At 39.5% G+C, this 9750-nt stretch overlaps 1 non-coding gene across 1 annotated transcript; it reads right to left on the minus strand.

The window, feature by feature from the left end:
- Positions 1 to 1441: 1441 nt before the first annotated feature.
- On the minus strand, positions 1442 to 1549 carry LOC112081745. The gene has a single exon (XR_002896667.1). It is a non-coding gene; the product is annotated as a small nucleolar RNA R71 (small nucleolar RNA).
- Between the last annotated feature and the right edge of the window lie 8201 nt (positions 1550 to 9750).

The following is a 9750-nucleotide window of genomic DNA, read 5'->3' on the forward strand; positions in this document are numbered from 1 at the left end:
ATTTAGGATTTATAATCTTCTAGATGTTCTTCGTTTGCCTTTATCTTACTGCGTGATTCTTTGCTGGCCACTTAGAAGCCGATCTGATATGATATGTTGCGAAAGTTTTCATTGATTGTCTGAACTAGGGTGAAACGAGCAATTCTTCTATAGGAGTGGAAACCTACCTGTAGTTGAGTTGTGAATATTGATGAGTCTTGTCCTGCTATTGCATCTTCTCCCTTCCAGAATCAGAGTGGAAACCTACTGATTAGGGTTACGAGAGATAGTTGTTTAGTGCTGCGAAAGTAGGTTATTCATACTTCCGTGCCTCGAGTTCTAGAACATACGTAGTTGATTACCTTTATCATATGCTTAAAATCGACATAGCCTAGTCCATGAACCCCGGCGAAACCCCTTGAGCCCCAACGTTTGTCTTTCATTGCTTATACCCTTTGCTTCTTATTCGATTTTTCCTGCTTTCAATTTGTCTTTGATTTACTCGCTTATTACCTGCTTTCATTAGCCTTAGTTTAATCGATTTTTACTTGCTTTACTTGCCTTTGTTTCCTTTCAATTGCTTTTTACTTGCTTTCTAGTTTAGATTTAGTGACAACCAAAAACCCAAAACCAAAACCAAAACCCTTTTAGTTCTAATCTGATTTAAGCGTTGCAGTGAATTCGTACTGAAACAACTAAGTCTCTGTGGATCGATACCCTAAGTACTACAGCGCACATCTGTGCACTTGCAGACATTTAGGGGTTATAAATTAAAAACCTGAAGCTTAGTAAAACGAAAACAACAACCAACCCCGCGTTTACACTCGCATCAAGTTTTTGGCGCCGTTGTTGGGGACTTAAAATTTGTTTCGTTGCGAATCCCAACTTAAATCCATTAGAACACTTGTTTACTTTAACCTTTTCTTTTGAATTTTTCAGGTTTCTCTGCTATGAGAGACCGAGAACATGTTCCCGGAACTCTTGGTGATCCACCAAATCGTGTGGATGGTGATCCAAGAGATGATGACCTGACTGATGACGAGCTTGAAGAACCGATCTATGATGACAATGAGCTGATCGGATCGGTCAAACACAAAGATGATGATGAACTGATTGGAAGTTTCGATTCACTCGAAAAGTTCATGGGACATCGAAGAGCTATTCAACCAGCCTTACCTGAGGATGGCAAAACCGAAATTAAGGTACCCCATATCCATTTAGTTCAACAAAATCAATTCTCTGGTTATTCATTCGAAAACCCGATAGACCATATCGAGACTTTCGAAGAATTATGTGCAACCATTACAGCAAATGGGGATTACCACAAGTGTAATCTTTTCCCATTCTCTCTTAGAGATAAGGCCAGCAAATGGCTAAAATCTTTGCCACCTGCTTCACTAAAAACGTGGGCAGCGTGTAAAACTGCTTTCCTAAATCGTTTTTATACTAGAAATCGTACAAATCTCTTAAGAAAGAAGATAAGAACTTTTAAACAAAAAGAAGATGAAGATCTTTTAGATACTTGGGAAAGATTTAGGGAATACCAAAGAGATTGTCCACACCATGGATATGCCGAGGAATACATGCTAAGTATTTTCTATCACGGTATAACTCCAGAGTTACGACACTCTTTTGATATAGCAAGTAATGGAGATTTCACAACTAGATCTGTAGAAGATGCTCACATTTTCATTAAAAATTTAGGAAACAGCATCCGAAATCAAGTAAACTTTGGTAATTTTGCACTTCCTGAGAAGAAAGAAGAAATTTCAGAAGTTATAAAGTGTCTCCGTCACATAATGAGTCATCTTGGATTGCAACAACCAAATAGGGTACACAATACGTGTAACTTTGATGGTTAGGACAACCCAATGGATCCTTATGATCAAGGGATGATGAACACTGCAGAAGTATATCAAATTCATGATGTTCCATTCGTATCTGATCACCGCGGTCGTGGCTGTTCTGACCGCGGCCAAGCAACCTTTCACCACGGTCGTGGCTGTTCTGACCGCGGCCAAAACTTGATTCACCGCGGTCGTGAGCCACCTGACCGCGGGAAATTGTCTTCCAAACTTGACTGGAAACCACCTTCCGAACCAATCTCAGCTATTCAATCTAATCCTGTTTCCTATCCAAGTTTTCCCTCTTCTGAAGCTGAAAACCTAAACAAAAAGATTCTAGAGCTTGAAAAATCTATGTCTCAAGAGATTAGTGATCTTAGATCTGAACTAAAAGAGATGCAGAAGGATTCCGATACCCTCCTTAACATAATGGTCAAAACCAATTCTAAAAACTTAGAAAAATCTGAAGAGGAGCCAAGTGAAAATTCTTTCGAAAGCTCAAGTGAAGCAGATCCCTCCGATGATGTGAAAGCTATCACACTTAGGAGTGGATTAGCTTACAAAGAGCCTGAATTTCCTAAAGATCCCGAAGATGAGGAAAAGGGTAAGGAAAAGGAGAAAGAAAAAGAAAGAATCACGAATGAAGATGTTGAAAAAGAAGTGGTAGGAGAAAAGGATGGAGAAGAAGTAAGAGAAGATACATCCCGGGAAATCTTTGGAGAAGACCCGATTCCACCTCCACCAACTCGTGTCTATAAACCTAAACCTCCATATCCTAGAGCCTTAAGAGCCCCTAAGAAAGAAAAAGAAAAAGCTAAGCTGAAAGAGTTGATTGATCAATTAAATGTGAAATTACCTTTCGTAGAAGCTTGTGCTATGATTCCTGCTTTAAGAAAATACATGAAGGGTATTCTAACAAATTCTTTAACTCTTGAAGAAGGTGTTATGATGATAACCCATGAATGTAGTTCTATCCTGCAAAGCCGAATCCCTGAAAAGAAAAACGATCCTGGAAGCTTTGTACTTTCATGCACCATCGATGATGTAGCCTTTGAGCGTGCTCTCTGTGATTTAGGATCTAGCATAAACATGATGCCTCTTTCAGTAGCAAAACGTTTAGGACATCACACTTTCAAGCCCACTAAAATTTCTTTAGTACTAGCTGATCGTTCCGTTAGACAACCTGTAGGTATCTTAGTAGATGTTCCTGTCGAAATCGAAAAATGTTCCATACCAACCGATTTCGTAGTTCTACAACTAGAAAAAGAACCTCAGGATCCACTTATTCTTGGAAGGCCATTCTTATCTACAGCCGGAGCCATAATCAATGTTCCTGAAGGAAAAATTGACTTTCATCTAGCCGGTTCAGTTATGCAGTTTGACATGAACAAATGTTTCGATAAACCAACTTTGGATGGCAAAATTTGTTGGGTTGATGAGTTAGACGGGATTATTGAGGAAGTCTATGAAGATCTGCTTCTAGACGACCCTTTAAGTGTCACGCTTTCACCCGCAAAAGACGAACGCAATTTCCTTGAAGGAATTTCGAGTGAGTGCGCACGTATGCTTGATAAATCCGAAACTTATAGTAAACCTCTACACTATCTAGATCTTAAGGACCAAACAAACATTCCTACACCTCCTAAAGACACTTCTGCAGCAATTAACGATCCTTGGAGTGAGCTTAAAGCCCCTAAAGTCGAGCTTCAACCTCTTCCCGTCGGACTTAAGTACGCTTTCCTTGGACCAAATTCTACTTATCCTGTCAAAATAAACTCTGATTTGACGGAAGAAGAAACCACAATGCTGTTGACTGAGCTGAGAAAGCATAGAAAAGCCTTAGGATATTCACTTGATGACATACCTGGAACCTCTCCAGATCTTTGTATGCACAAGATTAATCTAGAGGATAATGCTAAAAACTCAATCAAAAGTCAAAGGAGACTGAACCCTAATCTCATGGATGTTGTCAAGAAGGAGATTATGAAGCTTTTAGAAGCTGAAATAATCTTTCCTATCTCAGATAGCACTTGAGTTAGCCCAGTTCATGTTGTTCCAAAGAAAGGAGGAGTCACTGTCATTAAAAATGATAAAGATGAAATGATCGCTACAAGAAACAGTAACTGGACATCGTATGTGTATCGATTACCGGAAACTGAATGCAGCAACTAGGAAAGAACATTTTCCACTTCCCTTCATAGATCAAATGCTAGAAAGATTAGCTAATCACCCCTACTATTGCTTCCTTGATGGATACTCCGGATTTTTCCAAATTCCTATTCGACCGGAAGATCAAGAAAAAACGACATTCACTTGTCCATATGGCATGTTTGCTTACAGACGAATGCCTTTTGGATTGTGTAATGCACCTGCTACCTTCCAGCGGTGCATGATGTCGATCTTCACAGACTTTATTGAAGATTTCATGGAAGTATTCATGGACGACTTCTCTGTCTATGGATCTTCTTTTGAAAAATGCCTAGGCAATCTTGGTAAAGTTCTGCAAAGATGTGAAGATAAGCACTTAGTATTAAATTGGAAAAAATGTCACTTCATGGTACAAGACGGAATCGTGCTTGGGCACAGAATTTCTGGAAAAGGTATTGAAGTTGACAAAGCTAAAATCGAGGTCATGACCAGCCTACAACCTCCCACAAACGTAAGAGGCATCCGTAGTTTCTTAGGACACGCAGGATTCTATAGGCGCTTCATAAAAGATTTTTCTCAAATAGCTAGACCTCTTACGCGTTTGCTTTGCAAGGAAACGAACTTTGAGTTCGATGATGAGTGCTTAGCCGCGTTTCATAAGATCAAACAAGCCCTTGTTTCCGCCCCTGTCGTGCAAGCACCTGATTGGGAACTCCCATTCGAAATCATGTGCGATGCAAGTGACTATGCAGTCGGAGCAGTGCTTGGCCAACGAAAAGATAAGAAACTGCACGTAATCTACTACGCTAGCAGAACTCTAGACGAAGCTCAATGCAATTATGCTACAACAGAGAAAGAACTTCTAGCTGTCGTATTTGCATTTGAGAAATTCCGTTCTTATCTCGTAGGATCTAAGGTCATAGTTCATACTGATCATGCTGCAATCAAGTATTTAATGTCTAAGAAAGACGCTAAACCTCGGTTGATAAGATGGATCCTCCTACTGCAAGAATTCGATATCGAAATTCGAGATCGGAAAGGAGCAGATAATGGAGTTGCAGACCATCTTTCACGAATTCGAGTTGAAGAAAGATTGCCTTTAAATGACAGTTTGCCTGAAGAAAACATCTATGCAATAGATACTACCCCCAATGCCAATACCGCACCACCACGTCCACTAATGCGAAGAGCAGATGCTTTCAATACCCCATGGTTTAGGCATATAGCAAATTACTTAGCAGCTGATGTAGAACCACCACAATTCTTTGGGTATAGGAAGAAAAAGTTTCTGAAAGACGTTAGACATTATTTTTGGGATGAACCCTATCTCTATAAGAGATGTGCTGATGGGTTATTCCGAAGATGTGTGGCTGAAGAAGAGATGGAAGGAATTTTATTCCGATGCCATAGCTCGTCTTACGCAGGACATTTTGCAACCTTCAAAACCGCTTCAAAGATCTTACAAGCTGGTTTTTGGTGGCCTACTTTGTTCAAAGATACTCAAGCTTATATATCGCGATGCGATAAATGCCAAAGGATGGGCAACATAAGTAAAAGGAATGAGATGCCTCAAAATTTTATTCTCGAAGTCGAAATTTTCGATGTTTGGGGAATAGATTTTATGGGACCCTTTCCTACTTCTTTTGGAAACCAATACATCTTAGTAGCAGTAGACTACGTCTCTAAGTGGGTTGAAGCAGTCGCTAGCCCCACCAACGATGCAAAAGTTGTCATGAAGCTGTTTAAATCTGTTATATTCCCGCGTTTTGGAGTTCTTAGAATTGTGATAAGCGACGGAGGATCACATTTCGTCAACAGAGTTTTCAAGAATCTTCTTAGAAAGAATGGAGTTACACATAAAGTTGCTTCTCCATACCATCCCCAAACCAGCGGTCAAGTAGAAATCTCAAACAGAGAAATCAAGTCGATTTTGCAGAAAACTACTGCAGTTCATCGCAAGGATTGGTCTACCAAGCTTGACAAAGCATTATGGGCATATCGAACAGCATTCAAGACGCCATTAGGAACAACACCATTCAACCTAGTTTACGGAAAAGCATGCCACCTTCCAGTAGAACTCGAGTATAAGGCGCAATGGGCTATCAAGATGAAAATGAACATGAAAACAGCTGGAGAAAGAAGACTACTTCAACTTCATGAGTTAGAAGAAATCCGACATAATGCTTACGAAAACTCGAAGATCTACAAGGAGAAGACTAAAGCATATCATGATAAGAAGATTATTCATAGAACTTTTGCTCCTAACGATAAAGTTCTTCTTTTGAATTCTCGTCTTAAGATTTTTCCAGGAAAATTACGTTCAAGATGGTCAGGACCCTTCACGATAAAGGAAGTCAAGCCATACGGAGCCATAGTCCTGTGGGACAGAACCGGAAACTCATTTACAGTGAATGGACAGCGCGTAAAGCCATATCTGGCTGAAGAAAGAGAAGACGAGAGAGAAGTGATGTTTTTGATTGATCCATCATCGGCCAATGATGAGACCAAGGAGTGTCACGACCCCGGTTAACTCTAATCGAGCAACAATGTCAAGCTAACGACTTGAAACAAGCGCTTAGTGGGAGGCAACCCACTTGGTATTTTATCTATTTCCCTTTGACCTTTATTTTCTATTTTCATTGCTTTGTTTCTGTTTCATTTAATTTCAGGTTTTCAATAAGGAAGAATAAATAAAAAAGACGAGCAGCACTCTCCAGCACGATAAGTTCACTTAAACATTTCAACATTTCTATTTTCTTTACCATTCTTTCCAAGATTTATCACACTGAGGACAGTGTGAAATAAGTCTGGGGGAGGATGTTCATCCGTTACTAATGAAATTTGATTTGTTTTGAGTTTGTTTTGGACACATAAAATTTTTCAAAAAGTTTTTCATTAAAATCGTTTTCAAAAATTTTTCAAACCAGGAACACAATAAACATTTCTATGATGAATTAGACCAGTGTGCTTCTACGCTATTTCTTCGTTTTTTGCTCTTTTGTGATTTAGGCCTAGACTAGGCGGTAGCTAAGTACTTGCATTACGAAATCCCACCAGAGGACTTCTATTCATAGAGATTCTTTCTGACAGGATATACTAGCTCATTTTATCTGGACTTAATATTGACATTTAATTTTCTCATCATTGATTTTAGGCAGGCATCAACATACACATCTAGGACGTCTTTTACCCTCACTTTTACCACTCTTTATCGTCCTAGATGACCAGTTTATCTTTATCTGGTACCATACCCTAAACCCAAAACCCTTGTTTTCAATCCTCGTGCATTCTCTCTTTAGTTTATATCAGCAGATATGTGCAAAAACGTCGGAGAGAAGAGGAGCGACGCAGTTTTCAGTCACTCACAAAGGAGACTGAATGGAATTGGGAAGGAAGAGTATCAGAAACATCAAGAAGCTTTACAAGACAAATCTTAACTGGTAATTTCGTGCTCTCTAAGACTCTACATCTAAAGGTGTTCCCTCTCTTTCAAAAAAAAAAAAAAAAAATTGAAAAGAGAGAAGGAAACAAAAAGCCTAATGAGTCCTAGATTGTCGAAATTTGTGGAGCAAGAAGAATCTACTAAGCGTTTATAGAGCTATGTTTTTGAAAGATTTACAAAAATCTAAGTCTGGGGGAGTTAGGAGAGTACCTGAGGAAGATGACCGGTAATCTATGGCAAGAAGAAAGTGACTGAAAACTGTGGATACCAACAGCTTCACTCTCTCTTGCGGTTTTGCATAATATCTTGCATTCTCCAGATCTTCAGGTAACCCGTAAACACTTTAAGCCTTACCCCTAGAATAACCCTTTTTACACCTAGCCTAGATTTCCTTGCCTAGACTTTCTTTGATGAGAACCACCGAGATTTTTAATGAATGTTAAGAGCTAGTTGACTGGAAGTCAGATCTAAGTGTGTAGATTTTCGCATGACGGACTAACGGACTAGTTTGCTTGTATTTTGATGAGAATTTTCTAGACTAGATCCAAATAGATGTTTCACGATAAGTTATGGTTTAGAAGGACGGTCACTGAGATATTGTTTAGTTCCTGCGATTTTCAAAAATTTCTTTCCTGACTTAAGTTTGTTTGAGGACAAACAAAAAGGTAAGTCTGGGGGAGTTGATAACACCGTATTCTGACCACTTTTATGGATCATAATTGTATCTTATCCAGGTGTTTTAACTCTGTTTTCAATGGTTTTTAAAGTGTTTTCAATGTTTTAGAGTTTCAAAATACTTTACAGGAAACTTGGGCAAAAGATATGCAATTTGGAACAAATGAGCAATTCTGGATAAATGCAGACCGTCAGAAGTATGACAAGCGATGAAGACCTTTTCACCGTCTGATCACCCCCAAAATTTGAAAAAACATAGAGGATCCAACCAGCTTTCTAATGCACTTGGTTTGGAGACAATCCAACGGTTAGATCTTCAGATACTCCCGATGCAAGAATGACAGAAAATGCAGTTCCGGAAGAGAGCAGGTGCCGGGACCGCGGCCAACACCCATTTTCCCGCGGGTAGAGCCACCGCGACCACGGAGTTTGGTCTTTCACTTTCCCGATGACTTAATTAAAGCCCAGATCAATTCACTTCGTTATTTTTGAAGCCCTAAGTGTCCAGAACCACCCCAGGAGCTATAAATACCCCCTTTAGGTCATTCCTAAAGGTGTGTAGACGACATAAGATAGAAAGAGAGAGAGAGACACAAACCCTAGAGAGAGGGAGGCCGCCGGTTTTTGAAGGAGGAGCCGCTGCCGAGGAGAGCATCATCGCGCCTCCGTCGTCGCTTCCGTTCTTCGTTCTTCTTCCTTCTTTTCTTTAATTTCCTGCAACTTTCAATACTCTGTGATGATTGTTTACAATATGTTTGAGTAGTTACCCAGTTGGGTTTAAAGGGATTTTTCAAAGGGAATTTCATGTGTCTTTGCTTATGAATCGATAGATTTAGGATTTATAATCTTCTAGATGTTCTTCGTTTGCCTTTAATCTTACTGCGTGATTCTTTGCTGGCCACTTAGAAGCTGATCTGATATGATATGTTGCGAAAGTTTTCATTGATTGTCTGAACTAGGGTGAAACGAGCAATTCTTCTATAGGAGTGGAAACCTACCTGTAGTTGAGTTGTGAATATTGATGAGTCTTGTCCTGCTATTGCATCTTCTCCCTTCCAGAATCAGAGTGGAAACCTACTGATTAGGGTTGCGAGAGATAGTTGTTTAGTGCTGCGAAAGTAAGCTATTCATACTTTCGTGCCTCGAGTTCTAGAACATACGTAGTTGATTACCTTTATCATATGCTAAAATCGACATAGCCTAGTCCATGAACCCCTGCAAAACCCCTTGAGCCCCAACGTTTGTCTTTCATTATACCCTTTGCTTCTTATTCGATTTTTCCTGCTTTCAATTTGTCTTTGATTTACTCGCTTATTACCTGCTTTCATTAGCCTTAGTTTAATCGATTTTTACTTGCTTTACTTGCCTTTGTTTCCTTTCAATTGCTTTTTACTTGCTTTCTAGTTTAGATTTAGTGACAACCAAAAACCCAAAACCCTTTTAGTTCTAATCTGATTTAAACGTTGCAGTGAATTCGTACTGAAACAACTAAGTCTCTGTGGATCGATACCCTAAGTACTACAGCGCACATCTGTGCACTTGCAGACATTTAGGGGTTATAAATTAAAAACCTGAAGCTTAGTAAAACGAAAACAACAACCAACCCCGCGTTTACACTCGCATCACATGCTTATCTACGTCGACGATATTTTGGTAACAGGC

The sequence above is a fragment of the Eutrema salsugineum genome, unplaced genomic scaffold (genome assembly GCF_000478725.1).
Source record: "Eutrema salsugineum unplaced genomic scaffold, Eutsalg1_0 scaffold_10, whole genome shotgun sequence".
Classification (NCBI taxonomy): Eukaryota; Viridiplantae; Streptophyta; class Magnoliopsida; order Brassicales; family Brassicaceae; genus Eutrema; species Eutrema salsugineum.